This window comes from Rhinatrema bivittatum, chromosome 8 (assembly GCF_901001135.1).
Source record: "Rhinatrema bivittatum chromosome 8, aRhiBiv1.1, whole genome shotgun sequence".
Taxonomy (NCBI): domain Eukaryota; kingdom Metazoa; phylum Chordata; class Amphibia; order Gymnophiona; family Rhinatrematidae; genus Rhinatrema; species Rhinatrema bivittatum.
In genome coordinates, this window is record NC_042622.1 from 80,828,096 (window position 1) to 80,844,369 (window position 16,274).

General features: G+C 48.1%; 1 protein-coding gene and 1 long non-coding RNA gene across 6 annotated transcripts in view; one reads left to right on the forward strand and one right to left on the reverse strand.

Annotated features, from left to right (window-relative positions):
* On the reverse strand, positions 1–12,295 carry LOC115097286. Its single transcript, XR_003858252.1, has 3 exons — positions 12,098–12,295; positions 812–929; positions 1–127 (listed from the first exon to the last, which is right to left on the reverse strand). It is a non-coding gene; the product is annotated as an uncharacterized LOC115097286 (long non-coding RNA).
* The window catches only part of LRRC8A (leucine rich repeat containing 8 VRAC subunit A), a 25,563-nt gene continuing 20,943 nt past the window's right edge, over positions 11,655–16,274 (forward strand). For 2 of the 5 annotated variants that reach the window (XM_029612966.1, XM_029612968.1), the window contains exons 1-3: positions 11,655–11,848; positions 12,251–12,482; positions 14,148–14,257. The gene's annotated coding sequence lies outside the window, so the exon portion shown is untranslated. Of the gene's footprint in view, positions 11,849–12,250; positions 12,500–14,147; positions 14,258–16,274 lie in introns of all 5 variants that reach the window. The other 3 variants (XM_029612964.1, XM_029612963.1, XM_029612965.1) reach the window with 3 other exon arrangements.

Consider the following 16,274-nt stretch of genomic DNA (forward strand, 5'->3'; position numbering starts at 1 on the left):
TCAACCGGTAGGTTCGGACAACATCTCGCTCACGCATTCCAAACAGCGTTGTTCGCATGCGAATGACACGTCCCGGCGGGGGAGCGGCCCGCTGAATGCCTCCCATGCAGATGGCACGGTGCCCTGCCTGCACAGAATACAACAGATGGTAAAACACAGATAAAATAGACGTTATTCCAATTAGTACAATGTGGCTAGAGAGCGATGGACAGATAGTCCACCATCAGAGTAATGTTACAAGCATGGCCATGGGCATGGGCATGGATCAGCAACACAAAAAAAAAAACGAAGCATGGCCAAGGACGTGGATCAGCAACACTGTTATATACAACCCATCTCTAGTGGCCCATCGTCCGGCGTCGGTAGAGACGCCTTAACGGACACCAGAAGATGGCCGCCCATCTCTCTGCATCCGTAGAGACTGCTACGCCTTTACGGACGCCCTAAGATGGCGCCCATCTCTCTGGGCGCCCATAGAGCTTCCGTAGAGGCTTCTCATCTACGCCTTACGGACGATGTTCACGGGCGCGGCCTTACGGATGCCCTAAGATGGCGCCCATCTCTCTTCCGTAGAGGCTTCTCATGGACGCCTTACGGACGATGTTCACGGGCGCGGCCGTAGAGACGGCCTTACGGATGCCCTAAGATGGCGCCCATCTCTCTGAATCCGTAGAGGCTTCTCATCTCCGCCTCCGCCGGGCCCATCTAGCACGGGCGAGCATCTCTCTGGGCGGCCATCGTCCGGCGTCGGTAGAGGCGCCATAAGACACAGACGCTGTTCTTTACTGCTAAACAAATATTTAACACGTACCTCCCCCGGTCTTGCAGCTGGGTTCACCGGTCGGACGGGTTCTCTTTGCTGCGGCCTCACCCCGTTCACCTCTCCAATCTGCCGATCACTTCCTGCGTTTCTCAGTCGAGTATATCTCCTTCTCCACCGAACGAAAATTAGCAGCAAAGCAAGAACATAAATGTTAGCCATGGCGCTGTCCGGTACGAAGCAGATCGAATGCCACACTAACGCCAGGTAAAAGGTAGGCGGTAAATTAACAGGTTAATTGTGGCCCCCCTACCTCCCGGGGAAAGCGGCCCCTGTGCATGCAATTGGACGCTCAAGATGTGACATCACATGCCGTACCGCCTAACGTCGTGACGTCAGGTCTTGAGCGGCCGATTGCATGCACAGGGGCTGCTTTCCCCCGTGCTGGCATCCATCTTCCCGAGGAGGTAGGGGAGCCACGATCCGTTCTTCCTGATGGCCGGACGGCTGCCAAAAGTCGGCAGCGGGAGGCAGGAGATGTCCGATCGGAGATGCAAAAAGTAAGTTGCTTCCGAAGCAGGGGAGAGGGGAGAGGACTGGGGCTGCCCCGGAGACCGGCACCCATGATCGCGGTGGGGGCAGGTGAGCGGGGGCTGGGGGAAAGCTTTCCACCTACCCTTAACCCTGCCTCTACCGCAGGGGTCAGGGTAGGCGGTAAGTTTGCAGGTTAAACGCGCGACAAAACGGCAGGAAAAGATAGCGATAGTCGGGGCGCGGGTTACGGGATGCTAGGGAATAGCTAATTCGCTCGTTTGCATGCAATATCCATGCCGCGTGCGGAAGGGGTTGAGCAGGGATTTTAGGACACGGTAGGAATAGGTTAAAGTGGATTCGGGATCGCAGGAAGGGCTAACGCGGCCGGAAAGTGAGTAAAAAGCGGCTTAGGAGCAGGGTAAACGCGGCTGCACTTTACAGGATAGACCTGACAATAAACTTGCACTTAACACAGCAAAAATAGAAGTAATCTTCCTAAGTAGGTTGCCCCTGTCTACTGCTCTTTCTGACTTTCAGTTTGACAGTAGTATGATACCACTTCTGCAATTGCAAAATCTAGGTATTATCCTTGACAACAATTTGTCCAACATTCCCAGATTAAATCTGTGGTCAAGATGGCTTTTTTAAAACTATGCATGCTTTGGACATAAAACCATTACTGAACTCCCAGAATTTTTGCACCATGCTTTAGGCCCTTGTTTATAGGTATAAACTATTGTAATTCATTATATGTTGGCTTCCCACCGAATACACTTAGAGCCCTGCATATTGTACAAAATGTGAGGCTCTGATATTAACTGGCTCTCTGTCCAGTGAAGATTTAAATTCAAACTTGCTGTGCTCATTTATAAACCTTTAAATAATGTCTCTATACCATGGATAGAGACAGGGGGCATTCCATGAAGTTAGCAAGTAGCACATTTAAGACTAAATGGAGAAAATTATTTTTCACTCAACACACAATTAAGCTCTCGAATTTGTTGCCAGAGAATGTGGGTAGTGCATTTAGTGTAGCTGGGTTCAATAAAGGTTTGGATAAGTTCTTGGAGGAGAAGTCCATTAACTGCTATTAATCAAGTTTACTTAGGGAATAGCCACTGTTATTAATCGCATCAGTAGCATGGGATCTTCTTGGTGTTTGGATACTTGCCAGGTTCTTGGGGCCTGGTTTGACCTCTGTTGGAAACAGGATGCTGGGCTTGATGAACCCTTGGTCTGACCCAGCATGGCAATTTCTTATGTTCTTATGGATTAATTTTATATTACTTATTTACAATCTGCTTTGAGTTTTAAGAACTGCCCATCGAGGTTTTTGGAAATACCTTCTCCCTGGTTGCCACACATTGATGAGACCTGTGATCGAGCCTTCTCTATTGCAGGCCCAGTATTCTGCAATACATTGCCAGAACAAATATGGACCATGGTTTCCACCAAATTGTTTAAAAAAGCACTAAAAACATTTCTGTTTAAGCCTGCCTTAGAAATGGAGTCCCTTAACAACCAACTTCAGGTCTGATCTATTAGCTGTAGGTAGCACTTAATATGCAGATGTAACCTTAAGTATCTGTTAACATGATAGCTTGCCTTATGTTTTTATGATTATGGGTGTTCACTTTGTACCCCATCACGAACATTACTGAATGTGTGAGGTGTTAAATTCTTTAAAATTAGTGAATAAAATATCAGACCTGTTTAGTATCTTCGCACTTGTGAGAGTTCGATACCGCCTGCCTTGAAACATTTATGTAAAGAATTTTTTAAAAAGTAAATATAATTGAATGGAGAAATTACTTACCTGATAATTTAATTTTCCTTAGTGTAGACAGATGGACTCAGGACCAATGGGTATAGTGTACTCCTGATAGCATTGGGAGACGGAGTCAGATTTCAATCTGACGTCAGCCTACATATACCCGTGCAGGAAGCTTAACTCTTCAGTATTCTCCTCGAAAAGCAATTGTGGATATCTGTATGTTTTAATAACTTGATTAACTTGGCTAACTTGATTAACTTGGACTGGCTAAACTGATTTCCTAATGGAGACCGCTAGTGCACTCAACCGAAAAATGCCGACACTCAGCAACTATGGGAGTCTTGAAACTAGGAATAAGACCTGGCTTACCCATGCTTGTCTTGCTCTCGGGGATTGTCACCTGAGGTTTCCGGATTTTGGAGCAGCCGTGGGCGGGATGCTGAGTCCATCTGACTAGACTAAGGAAAACAAAATTATCAGGTAAGTAATTTCTCCATTTCCTAGTGTGTAGCAGATGGACTCAGGACCAATGGGATGTACAAAAGCTACTCCTGAACTGGGTGGGAGGCTGCCTGTGGCCCACTTATTACTGCCTTGCAAATGATGTGTCCTCCCGGGCCTGGACATCCAGGCGGTAGAACCTCGAGAAGGTGTGAATGAAGGACCACGTCGCCGCCAGACAGATCTCAGAGGGTGACAGTATCTTGGTTTCTGCCCAGAACACTGCCTGGGCCCCTGTGGAATGGGCCTTGACTTGTAGAGGTAGAGGCTTCCCTGCCTCTACATAGGCCGCCTTGATTACTTCTTTGATCCAGCTTGCTATGGTTGTCCGCGAGGCCGCTTCCCCTTGTTTCTTCCCGCTGTGAAGGATGAACAGGTGGTCTGTCTTTCGTACGGATTCCGATCTTTGCAGATATCGGACTAGGAGTCTGCCGATGTTAAGATGGCGAAGAAGGTGTGAGTCTTCCGAGTCCTTATGTTTGTCTGGAGATAGCAGCAAGATGGTTTGGTTTAGATGGAAATGCAAAACCACCTTCGGGAGGAAGGAGGGGACAGTGTGGAGCTGTATGGATCCCAGTGTGAATCTGAGGAATGGGTCCCAACAGGATAGTGCTTGAAGCTCGGAGATGCGACGGGCTGAACATATTGCCACTAGGAATGCAGTCTTCAAGGTCAGGAGCTGTAGTGATGGACCGTATGTAGGTCTGAAGGAAGTTCCCGCTAGGAAGTCTAGTACTAGATTGAGATTCCATAGGGGCACCGGCCACTTTAGTGGTGGTTGGATTTGCTTGACCCCTCTCAGGAAATGGGAAACGTCAGGATGTGATGATAGACCAATGCCATCCACTTTGGCTCTGAAGCAGGCCAGATCGGCCACCTGAACCTTGAGGGAGTTGAGAGACAACCCCTTCTTCAAGCCGTCCTGCAGAAATTCCAGGATCATGGTGATTTTGACTGTTCGCAGAAGGATTTCGCGGTCCTCGCACCAGGCTTCGAATATTCTCCATATTCGTATGTAAGTTAGAGATGTGGAAAACTTGCGTGCTCAGAGCAAGGTGTCAATCACTGCTTTAGAATATCCACTCTTCTTCAGGCGAGTCCTCTCAATGGCCAGACCGTAAGAGAGAATCGAGTTGGGTCTTCCTGGAGGATTGATCCTTGCCAGAGAAGGTCCCTGTGTGGAGGTAGGCACAGAGGGTTCCCCGCAAGAAGTCTTCGCATGTCTGCATACCATGGCCTTCTTGGCCAGTCCGGGGCCACTAGAAGTACTAGCCCCTGTGGTGTTCTATCTTGCGGATGATCCCGCCCAGTAGTAGACATGGGGGAAAGGCATACAGCAGGTCTTCCTGTGGCCAGGTCTGGACGAGGGCGTCGATTCCCTAGGATTGCGGTTCTTGTCTGCGGCTGAAGAACTTGGGAACCTGGGCGTTGGACCGGGTTGCCAGGAAATCCATGGCTGGGGTTCCCCAGCGGTTTACTATCAACTGGAATTCTGTGGTCGATAGCGTCCATTCTCCTGGATCTAGACTCTCTCTGCTGAGGTAGTCCACAGTGACGTTGTCTTTTCCCATGATGTGGGCGGCTAAGATCCCTAGCAGGTTTGCTTCTGCCCACGCCATTAAGGGGTCTATTTCCAGGGACACCTGTTGGCTTCTGGTTCCTCCCTGGTAGTTGATGTAGGCCATTGTTGTGGCATTGTCTGTCATGACGCTGACAGATTCGCCCCGAAGTCTGTGACTGAATTGTAGGCAGGCTAGTCTGACTACTCGGGCTTCCAGTCAGTTTATGTTCCATCCTGACTCTTCCTTGTCCCATTGCCCCTGGGCCGTCAGTTCCTGGTAGTGGGCTCCCCACCCTTGCAGGCTCGCATCCATGGTGAGCAAGATCCAGGTCGGTGGGAATAGTCTTACTCCCTTGCTCAGATGGTCTTCCTGTAGCCACCACTGGAGCTGGGTCCGAACCTCTGCCGGTAGCTGGAAGCAAATGGAGTAGTTCTGGGACATCGGGTTCTATTGTGACAGTAGGGAACGTTGCAGTGGGCCCTTGCCCAAGGGTTGACTTCTAGAGTTGATGTCATGAGACTGAGAACTTGGAGGTAGTCCCATACCTTGGGACGAGCATAGTTCAACAGTTTTCGCAATTGGTCCATCAGTGTTGCTTCCGTTGGTCTCAGACGGCTTCGCCCAACATGCCTCACCTCTATTTCAGCCTTCTCCACCAGCCTCGGGAGAATGGCGTCCGTAGCGTCTCCTTGCCGCACCCTCCGGCGTCCCCGGAGCGGCTTTGGTGAGGCGTCCCGCCATGTTGTACCTGAGGCCTCCTTGGGCGCATGCGCGCGCACACACCTCACATATTATAGCAATGTTGGCACGAACCTTGGGGGCGTCCCCCTCGAGTGACGTCACTGCTTCCGTCTACAAAAGGTTGCCCATTTGCTGACTCTCGCCGAGTTAACAACGGATTGGATTATTTCTGGTCTGAAGCTGCTCTGCCGCTTCTGCTGCTGCTGGAAGCCATCTTCACCCTCCGGGTTTCTACTAACTTGGGTACCCGCTCCTCAGGGGCCCTTTGCTTATTTCCAGGTGCCTATCCTGAATCCAGGTACTCGCTCCTCGAGGGCCTGTGTGTCTATCCTGGTGCCTGCTACCAATTCTTCTACCTGCTGGAACACTACCTATCAGCTACAGAGAGTGAGTACTACTTCTCCCAGTCTGTTCATCTACAGTTCCTCATTGTCTATCAGCATCGGGTCCTACACCACCATTGTGGAACGGGTCTCCTCCGCCGAGGATCACGGACTGTTGCTACCTATCTTCTCTCTACTGTTTATTGGGAACTCTATCTATTTGTTACGACTGTCGCTGCCCGACGTCTCCACTCCGCCCACTTTACCTTTTTTGCGACTCCTCCTGTGGTTGATGGACGTCTGGCTACTGCGGCGTTTGCCTGCCGTCCTCTCCGGTGTCCCCGGTCCGGCTTGGGTGCTGCATCCTGCCATGTTGTCCAGGTACCATAGGATGCGCGCGCCGCGCAGCCATGCTTCTTATTATCTCTTTGGTGCGAACCTCAGGGGCGTCCCCCTGTGATGATGTCACGCATCCTGGATACAAAAGACTACACTTTTTGCTAGCTAATTGAGTTAGCAAGGGAATCCTTATTGATGGGATTTGCTCTCCGTACCTAGCTACTCTGCCTCTCCAACTTTTGGACTTTATCATAACGGGGTACCTGCTCCTCAGGGGCCTCTCTCATTTCTTTCAGGTCACTATCAGGAACTGGTACTCGCTCTTCGAGGGCCCATGTTCCCTGACTTGCTGCCTGAACTTATCGCTTCTGCTTGGAAGAAACCGCTGCCTACATCATCAGTGAGTTTCCAACTTTATTTCCTCAGAGCTGTTCCCTGGAACCAGGTACTCGCTCCTCAAGGGCCTGCCTCTATTCCAGCTTCTGTGTTACCTTCCGGGAGAAACCGCTGTGTGAGTAACTTTACCAACGAGGCTCTATACCAGAACTCTGTGTATGCTCCACTGTACTCACTATCTCAGTTTTCTCCACTACAGCACAGCCATAGAGGGAATCGCTGTTCCAGTATCTTGAGGAACCCTAAGCCCAGTCGGGCTTCATCTGTACTCACTACTGCCACCTCTGGTGGCTTCTCAACTCTGTCAAATAAAAGATATAACTCTGTGTTGTGTGTCCCAAAGCTGAGCCTGACCTGTGGCCCCTCACAGGACTTCCCCCCGTGGGCGTGGTCAGCTGCCACAGAGTCCAAGGGTCCACCCAAAACCTTACAAACAATAACACTATTCAGCTACAAGGGAGTAGGTAATAACATCCGCCAGTCTGTCTCTCCTACAGCGCGCCTCACTGGATATCTGCATCAGGGCCTTATACCACCATTGTGGGACAGGTCTCCTCCGCCGAGGATACTGTTGCTATCTAATCCACTCTCTACTGCCACCTCTGGTGAACCATACAAGCTGCATAATAAAGATATATTCTCTGTGTTTATGCATCTGAGTCTAGCCTGGTGCTGCAGTTCCCTACAGGGCTCCTCCCCGTGGGAGACACTATCACTGTTGCCCCTAAGAATCCACAAAACACCTCGATATCATAACAATCAGCTTCCTTCTCTTTGTAGGGGGAAGAACAACCCTGTCTTGTTTGGTGTCGAACCATACTCCCAGGTACTCTAGCGATTGGGAGGGCTGCAGGCAGCTCTTGGCTGTATTGATGACCACCCGAGATTCTGCAATAGATTCTTGACTCTGGTGGTCGCCTGGTAACTTTCCTCTGGAGATTTTGCACTGATCAGCCAATCGTCCAGATACAGATGTACGAGGATTCCTTCTTTCCTCAGTGTCGCCGCCACTACCACCATGATTATGGTGAACGTCCGAGGAGCAGTAGCTAATCCGAAGGGTAGAGCCCGGAACTGGTAATCATGGTCCAGTATCGCAAAGCGTAGGAAGCGCTGATGGTCGTGGTGGACCAGGATGTGGAGATAGGCTTCGGATAGATTCAGTGAAGTCCAAGAATTCTCCCGGTTGTACTGCCCTTATGACTGAGCGTAGGGTTTCCATGCGGAGGTGCGGTACCCTCAGGTAGCGATTGACGGTCTTGAGGTCCAGGATGGGCCAGGATGGGCCAGAACGTTCCCTCCTTCTTGGGAATGATAAAATAGATGGAATAGTGACCTGTCTTTTGTTGGTGCGTGGGCACCGAGGTTATTGGCTTTAGGCTGAGTAGTTTTGTCAGTGTGGTTTCCACTGCCGCCCTCTTGAAGGTGAAGTGGCACGGTGATATCACAAATTTGTCTGGAGGGATGCTGTGGAAGTCCAGATAGTATCCCTCTCGAATGGTGGTTAGGACCCACTTGTCAGACGTTATTTCGACCCTTCTTTGGTAGAAGAGGGTAAGTCTGCCCCCTATGGCTTCTTCCTGTGGATAGGTCTGTTGATTCTCATTGTGGAGTGTGGCAAGGGCCTGCACTTGAGCTGGCTCCCCTCTTGTTGTGTCTGTTCCAAAAGGACTGAGCCCTGCCCGTGGGGCGAGGTGCTTGGTATGTATTTTTGTACGGTCTAAAACGCTGGGCTCCTCTGCTCTTGGTTCTTCGGGGAGAGGAGCGCTGGTTTCTTTTGTTCCTGTCCTCTGGTAACTGAGGTACTGGGGATTCGCCCTATTTGTTGGCTAACTTCTCCAGTTCGCTTCTGAACAGGAGGGATCCTTTAAAAGGCATTCTCGTGAGTTTCGTCTTGGCGGTTGCGTCGAGGGCCATATTTGCCTTCTGGCTGTCACTATGGATGAGACGCCCCTGGTTGAGGTGCACACTAGGTCAGAGGTCGCATCCGTGAGGAAAGATATTGCTGGTTCTAATGTTTTGGCGTCTTCGGAGAGAAGCAAGCAGGCACGTGTCACCATGGCGCAGCAAGAAGCGATCTGCAGGGTCATTGCTGCAACATCAAATGACTGTTTAAGGGTGGATTTCTGACGTCTGTCCTGGGCATCCTTGAGTGCAGCTCCTCCTTTGACTGGGATGGTAGTGCGCTTTGAGATAGCGCAGACCATGGCGTCCACTTTTGGGAACCCTAGGAGTTCTTTGGCCGTGAGCTCCAGGGGGTTTAGGGGTTCTAGGGCCCGTCCTCCTTTGAAGCTGACCTCCGGGGCATTCCATTCCAGGTCAATCAGTTGTTGTACGGCCTGCAGCATTGGAAAATAGCATGAACCCTGACGGAGACCGACCAAAACTGGGTTCGTCTTTGGCTCCGCCATGGTACTTGTGCCAGGAATGGCCAGCGTCTTCAGGCTCAGAGACACGAGATCTGGTAACTCGTCTTTGGAGAAGAATCGCATCATGGTCCAGTATGGTTCCATCCCTGGAGGGATTTCCCCTTCCTCCAGGGAGTCAGGCTCTTCCCCCGAGGTGTCTGTGTCCCCTAGGGGGAGGCTTTTGCCCGGCTGAGGCACTTCTCAGGGGGGGCCGAGAGGGGCTTGGAAGGTCTTGCACATCTGGTGGAGACTGTGGCTATGTCGCAGGCGGTACCGATTGCGCCTGGACAAAGGTTTGCAGCCCTTTGAAGAATTCCACCCAAGGAAAAGGTCCCTGGGTCCATATTGAATCCCGTGGAGTTCCCCAAGGTGCCCATCTGAGGAGGGTCCGAGCCGGAGATACAGAGGTCCGGGATACTATCATTGGTGGAGCCGGATTCCTCTACTGGCTGAGGGGGGCCTTGCTTCGGTTCTCCCAGAGTCTCTTCGCACTGCAGGCATAAGACAGAGGCCACTTCTGGTTGCACAGCTCTCAGGTGGCAGGCTGGGCAGAGGGCTTGTCCCTTGGCTTTCTTGGCCGGTGGTGCCATGATTTGTGCACGTGGAGTGGCTCAAAACTCGTCTTTGCGCGTAGGTGCACGCGCCGGGAGACTTAGTTGTGCACTCCGGGTGCGCCAACGATGTACGTGCAGGATGCGGAAGAAGTGCGTGCAGGCCGCTATTTGTGCGCTTAGCGGGGATGCGTGCGCTGCTGTGCGCACAGGCCTATCTGTGCGCCCGACACCGTTGTGTGCGTCGCTGTGCACACAAGTCCTTTGTGCGCACGGCTCAGTTGTGCGGGCAATACGGCGATCAAGGGGGGGAAATGGCGCTGATGACCACGCGGGCAAGATGGCGACCCTCCTGGAGGGTCTCCACATGTGTGGACCTTCACACCAGATCGGGGTCTAGCCCGGATGGGGCTGCTCAACCCAATAAAACAGACGCCGGAAGGACGATCTGTATGGCTATCCGAGCCTCGGAGACTTTAAGAAAGTTTTCTACCTTACCTTGTCTCGGCACTTCCCGGTCTCATGCCAGGCGGTCTCCGGCTGCAAGGGGAGAGGGAAAACACCTTCACCGCCATGCTCGGTATTGCACCCGCTGCCTCTCAGCCACTCTGGGGGCTAAGTCCACGCTGGGAACCAGCTACTGGACCGAGGCTTGCCTCTGAGGGATCTCAGAAATCACCTCAGGAATTCTCGACTGGGGGAGGGAACCTTAGGTATCACCACAAGAGAAGCGGGGCTCGTCTTGTAGAGGTAAGATTTTCTTTCTTCTTTGGTTTGGATTTTCTAACACTGTGCAAGCGTGTGTAGTGTCCCTAACTGCTTAGGAGATGGAGAAATACTGAACAGCTAAGCTTCCTGCCTGGGTATATGTAGGCTGACGTCAGATTGAAATCTGACTCTGTCTCCCAATTGCTATTAGGAGTACACTATACCCATTGGGCCCCGAGTCCATCTGCTACACACTAGGAAACTATGTTTTCTGTAATAAATTTTCTGAACCCTCCTACTTGCATCTCTGTAAGCTCCATGGAGAAAGGACTATCTGCACAGCACTGCATACATCTAGAAATGCTACATAATTGCTAAGTAGTAAAACCAGGACTGGCATAGTCTAACAAATGGAGCCAGTTGGCAACCCTATGGGCAAAAATCAAACACCACAGCAACTATTTTAGGTGTAAAGTATGGAGGCTGGGAAAGATGCCCATCCCCTTTTATCTCTTTCATGATTGGTCTGTAGATTTGTCAATCCCCTGTACTGGCATGACAGTTGGATTCACATAGAATATTTTGGTTTGTTTACTTGATATTGATTGGTTAGAGATGACAGAATGGTTTTAACCAACCAATTGGGCATTGAGTAAAGCAGTAATTACGCCTCTGGAGGCTTTGCTCTCTCTACCACTCCCTTTCCTAACAAAAACCCAGTAATCCAGAGCTTTCCCATTGTTCACAAAGGATGAAATATAAGAAAAAGATCTGCTTTAGAAAAGAAGAATGCCGACAGAAAATATAAAGTTTATGGTATTAACTTGTAGTTAAAAGAAATAGAATAAATATTCTTTCAAATTACCTGTGCCAGGGGGAGGGGGGAAGTATTGTCTGCATCCGAGGACAACCACCTGTATCTGAGGATAAGTGTCTGCACCTGAGGGCCACCGCATATGCCAGGGGATCGGTGTTTGCTCCTGGAGTCACTGACTACATCAGGGAGCCACTTTGTGCACCTGAAGGTTACCACCTACCCCATGGGGTTGCTATTTGCACATGAGGGCAAACTGGGGGTGGTAGTGGGCGCTTTCTGCACCAGGTACTACTGCTTGCATCTGAAGCCCAAAGTTTGCACTAGTGGGCTACCTCTGTAGTCTAGGCCACAATTTGCAGCACAGAGGATCAACACCCGCCACAACTACCATCTGTATCCTCAGAGCATCAGACCTTGGCCGGATAAGGACACAGGTACCACTAAAACTGTAGAGATCCCAAGAACTTGCAGTCTAACTAAACGTATCTCAGGCAATGAGAAAGAAAAGGACTTGCCCAAGATCACAAAGAGTAGGGGGCCACGCCTCAACACTCTCTGAAACATCTTATTTCTCCATAATATATTATATGATTTAGTGCATTCATCTAAATTTAGGTAGCATGCTAATTCGGAACTGAGTGAAGAGAAATTCCATTTTTTAAGTATTTTAAGTCTATAATTACTTATAATGGGGCTCTCTCCAGATCTGTGAAGAAACTTGGACTGGCTCAGCCTGTCCCTGGAGCCATCTGGAAACTTTAGGATGAAGTCATGTTACCAATTATTTGCCTTAGTGTGGCCTAGCACGCCAGAAAACTTTTCCTTTCTGACCACAGATCTGCTCTTTAATGAGGCCGGAGATCGTAGCTGTGACTCTTTAAGAACACGGCTGCCCCTAACAAAGATGGCAGCTGTGGTTTCTTCTGCATCCCTCGGCGCATGCCCAAGTGGACGTGACTTCCGGGGTGGTGGTGGTGCTGAGTGGTGCAGTGAGGGGCAAACAAAAGAGGCGGAAAGGAGCAGCGGCTGACCGGAGTGGGTATCGTGGAGGTGCGGGCCGCAGCGCAGGTAAAGTCCCGTGAGAGGTGATGAGTCTTTGATTTCTACAGATGATATCCGTTAAGAAGAATCTAGGGATTAAAATATGTCGTGAAATGCTTTGTGCATTTCAGAACTGAACCTGAAAATGAATTCTCAAGTTCAGGAAATGATGTCCACTATGAGAGACATCTTATAGTTTAAAATAGTGGTTTTGGAAAATGTAATTTTTTCCAAAAAACAGAAAATTATCGGCCATTATGCAAATTCTCCATGGTATTTACATCGTGAATATGGTGTGGAAGTCTGATTACTCTATGTCACGAAGGGCATTAATGTACCCAGTAAAGGTACTGAAATGGGCGAGGGTATAAAATAACTTCCTTTCAAGGAGAGATTAAAAACCTTTACCTTGAAAAAGAGACGTTTGAGGGGTGATATGACAAAAAATGTATACAATCATGGAAGGTATTTAGAAAGTCAACAGGCAATTGTATTTACTGTGCCTCATATTACCAGGACTAGGGAGCACCTAATGAAACTGTCAAAGGGCAGGTTTCAGAGAAACAAAAGGAAGTGCTTACTCAGCCCAGAGTTACCCTATGGGACTCATAGCCACAGGATCTTGGGTTCCAAAAAAAGAGATTATATATTATAGACAACAGGTGAACCCAGGCTATTTAAAAAGAAGAATCAGTGGTGCTATTCTGGGTTCAATGCACCCCTAAATCATGACTGCTCTGAGTTGGAAGGGAGTGAGAGAGGTTGGGCACCTACATGTGCCCTGATTCTTATACACTTCCTCTGAGCACCCCTCTTGGTTGCAGATTACTTTCAATTTGGAAGTTTTTATAGTTTTATAAGATTTTACCCTTATAGTAATTTGGGAAAAGAATGTATTATTTCAGAGAGCATATTATTTGGCCAATTTATTCATTGTTCTAGGATATAAAATTTGACTTCTGAGTATTCCAGGTAGTCCTAAAGACTGTGCAGACTTCTTGATAGCTGGTCCAGGGATCCTTCATCTTTAGAGTTCTTTCCCTACGGCTTCCTCTGTTTTCCAATGGAACCCTCCTGAAGTGAAATCCTTCAGTTTGTTTTTAGAATGCACCTAAAAAAGAGGGTAAAGCTGGAGATCAGATGGAATCTGTGGTGCAGCAGCAGGAAGGGAAAAAGCCAAGACTGGATGGCCCATCAATTTCTTGGTTTCTGTAAATACAGTTTTATTCCACGGGGTTCAATGGAAAGTGATTCACTATCTCAGGGAAATCATTATAACAGGGAGTCCACCTTATCAGATTGTTTTTAATTTTAAAATTAAATTTGTACTTTTTAGGTTTATATTCTATGATGTTTGAGCTCACACAGTGTCACATGGGCTCTGCAAGTGTAGAGTATTGCAAGGCTCTACAAGAGGATATGTATGTGGATGTTCATGGGCTCCCTACCTGGGCTCTTGGCTGTGTGTGTGGTGTTAAAGGGACTCTGGGACCGTTGTGTGTGCATCATTAAGCTTGGGGATGTAGTTAATTTAACTTGTGTGTAATGTTCAATCTGACAGTCTGGCTCAATAATGTAGATTATGCTAAGGGGTCTGGTGAATATTATTAGTAGCATATCCTCCCAGATATCCAGTGTCCCTGTGGTTCTTCCATCACTTGTTTCACCTCCTCCTCCTCTGTTTGCTTTTAGTACGTCTGCACCTATGGCCCTAAAGGGAATCTTTGCAGTTCAGACTTGGTCTCACTCTGTCCTGCCACAGCACACAGACCTAAAGTACAGATAGCAGAAACCACACAGAGGTAAGAAGAGCTTTAGCAATAAATCTGAGATACTGAGAACATACCCTGGTTAATGGGTAAAGTTCATTGCTGTCATGATTTGTACAAAAGAAACACATATGAAGACAATGCCCTAGTAAGAAACTGGGTGAGATCATCCTCTTCCCCGAGGATATGGAAGGGATCAAGGAAGATCCTGCAGAGTGTGTGAATGGCCACAAAACACCCTACCCCCTATCCCCAGAGAGTGTGTACAATTGCCCCTTATTGTCTTTCTTACAAGAATTTGGCACCTTGCTCCAGATGCTGAACCTCGCCAATAAGAAGTGATCGGGGCAGTCATATTTAGGGCATTTAATACTAGATGTTTATAAAATGCAAATTTGTTTTATTTTTCAGCAATTTAGGTGTATTTGGAGGGTACTGAAAATAAATGTTTATCAGTGAAAAATAATTCTGAGGCATTTTTAAATTGATTTAATTTTCTAAAAAAAAAAAAGAATCACAATAAAAAAAAACCCAGCCATAAATCAAAAAACAGTCTGCAAACAGAATGTTAGGAATTATTAGAAAGGGAATGGTGAATAAAACGGAGGATGTCATAATGCCTCTGTATCGCTCCATAGTGAGACCACACCCTGAATACTGTGTACAATTCTGGTCTCCGCATCTCAAGAAAGATATAGTTGCATTGGAGAAGGTATAGAGAAAGGTGACCAAAATGATAAAGGGGATGGAACTGCTCCCCTGTGAGGAAAGACTAAAGAGGTTAGGACTGTTCAGCTTGGAGAAGAGAAGGCTGAGGGGGGATATGATAGAGGTCTTTAAAATAATTAAAGGTCTAGAACAGGTAAACGTGAATCGGATATTTACTCTTTCGGATAATAGAAGGACTAGGGGGCACTCCATGAAGTTAGCAAGTAGCACATTTAAGACTAATCAAAGAAAATTATTTTTCACTCCACGCACAATTAAGCTCTGGAATTTGTTGCCAAAGGATGTGTTTAGTGCAGTTAGTGTAGCTGGGTTCAAAAAAGGTTTGGATAAGTTCTTGGAGGAGAAGTCCATTAACTGCTATTAATCAAGTTGACTTAGGGCATGGCCTCTGCTATTACTGGCATCAGTAGTATGGGATCTTCTTAGTTTTTGGATACTTGCCAGGTTCTTGTGGCCTGGTTTGGCCTCTGTTGGAAACAGGATGCTGGGCTTGATGGACCCTTGGTCTGACCCAGCATGGCAATTTCTTATGTTCCTAAAGGTGAGAGTGAAGAAGAGAGCCCTGGGTGTCAGGAAGGAAGTAGTGTGAGTGGCTAAGGTGGGTGATTGTGTGGATGTATGTGGCTAAGAGGGTGGTGGGGTGAGTTGCTAGGGGGGTGTCCCTCCACTCCCTCTTCCCTGTTTCACTCAGTTCATCTTCCTCCATTGGCATCTGTTCTTGGCCTGACGGGGCTTGGGCTCCCAACCGTTGGGCTCCTACTCTTCCATGTCTCAGATGACCTCATCCAGCCACCACTCTTGTGCTTCTTGTTGACTTGCAATGGCCGGATGACATCATTTGAGTTCCACAAGGTAGCTCTATTTTTGGAAATTTTCGGTTAAAACTGAAAAACCCAATTTCCCCATTTAGGGCATTTTATCAGGGATTTTCAGTTTTAATTGAAAATCAGAAGCCCTAGTCATAATTTATTATTTTATTACATAATGCAGCTCCAAAAGTGAGCTCTGTTTTAGCTGCCATTAGTACTGATATTTCAGAGTCTGTGCCCCCAAATTCTATATATTTTTCCCCCAAATTCAGGGACTGAGTTGCTCATACAAACATATAGTCACCAGTTTGTAACTTAAAGTGAATCCCTTCACTGCCCACATGGATAGGGGAAACACTATTCTTTAACCACAGTCCTGTCACTCACCCCAGACAGAGACTGCATGATTCTTAGTTTATATTTTTTGTTTAATTGTCTTTCTACATAAAAATCAAGGTGATATACAAAATAAAACATACACAATAATCATACTAAAATAATAAGTACAAAGT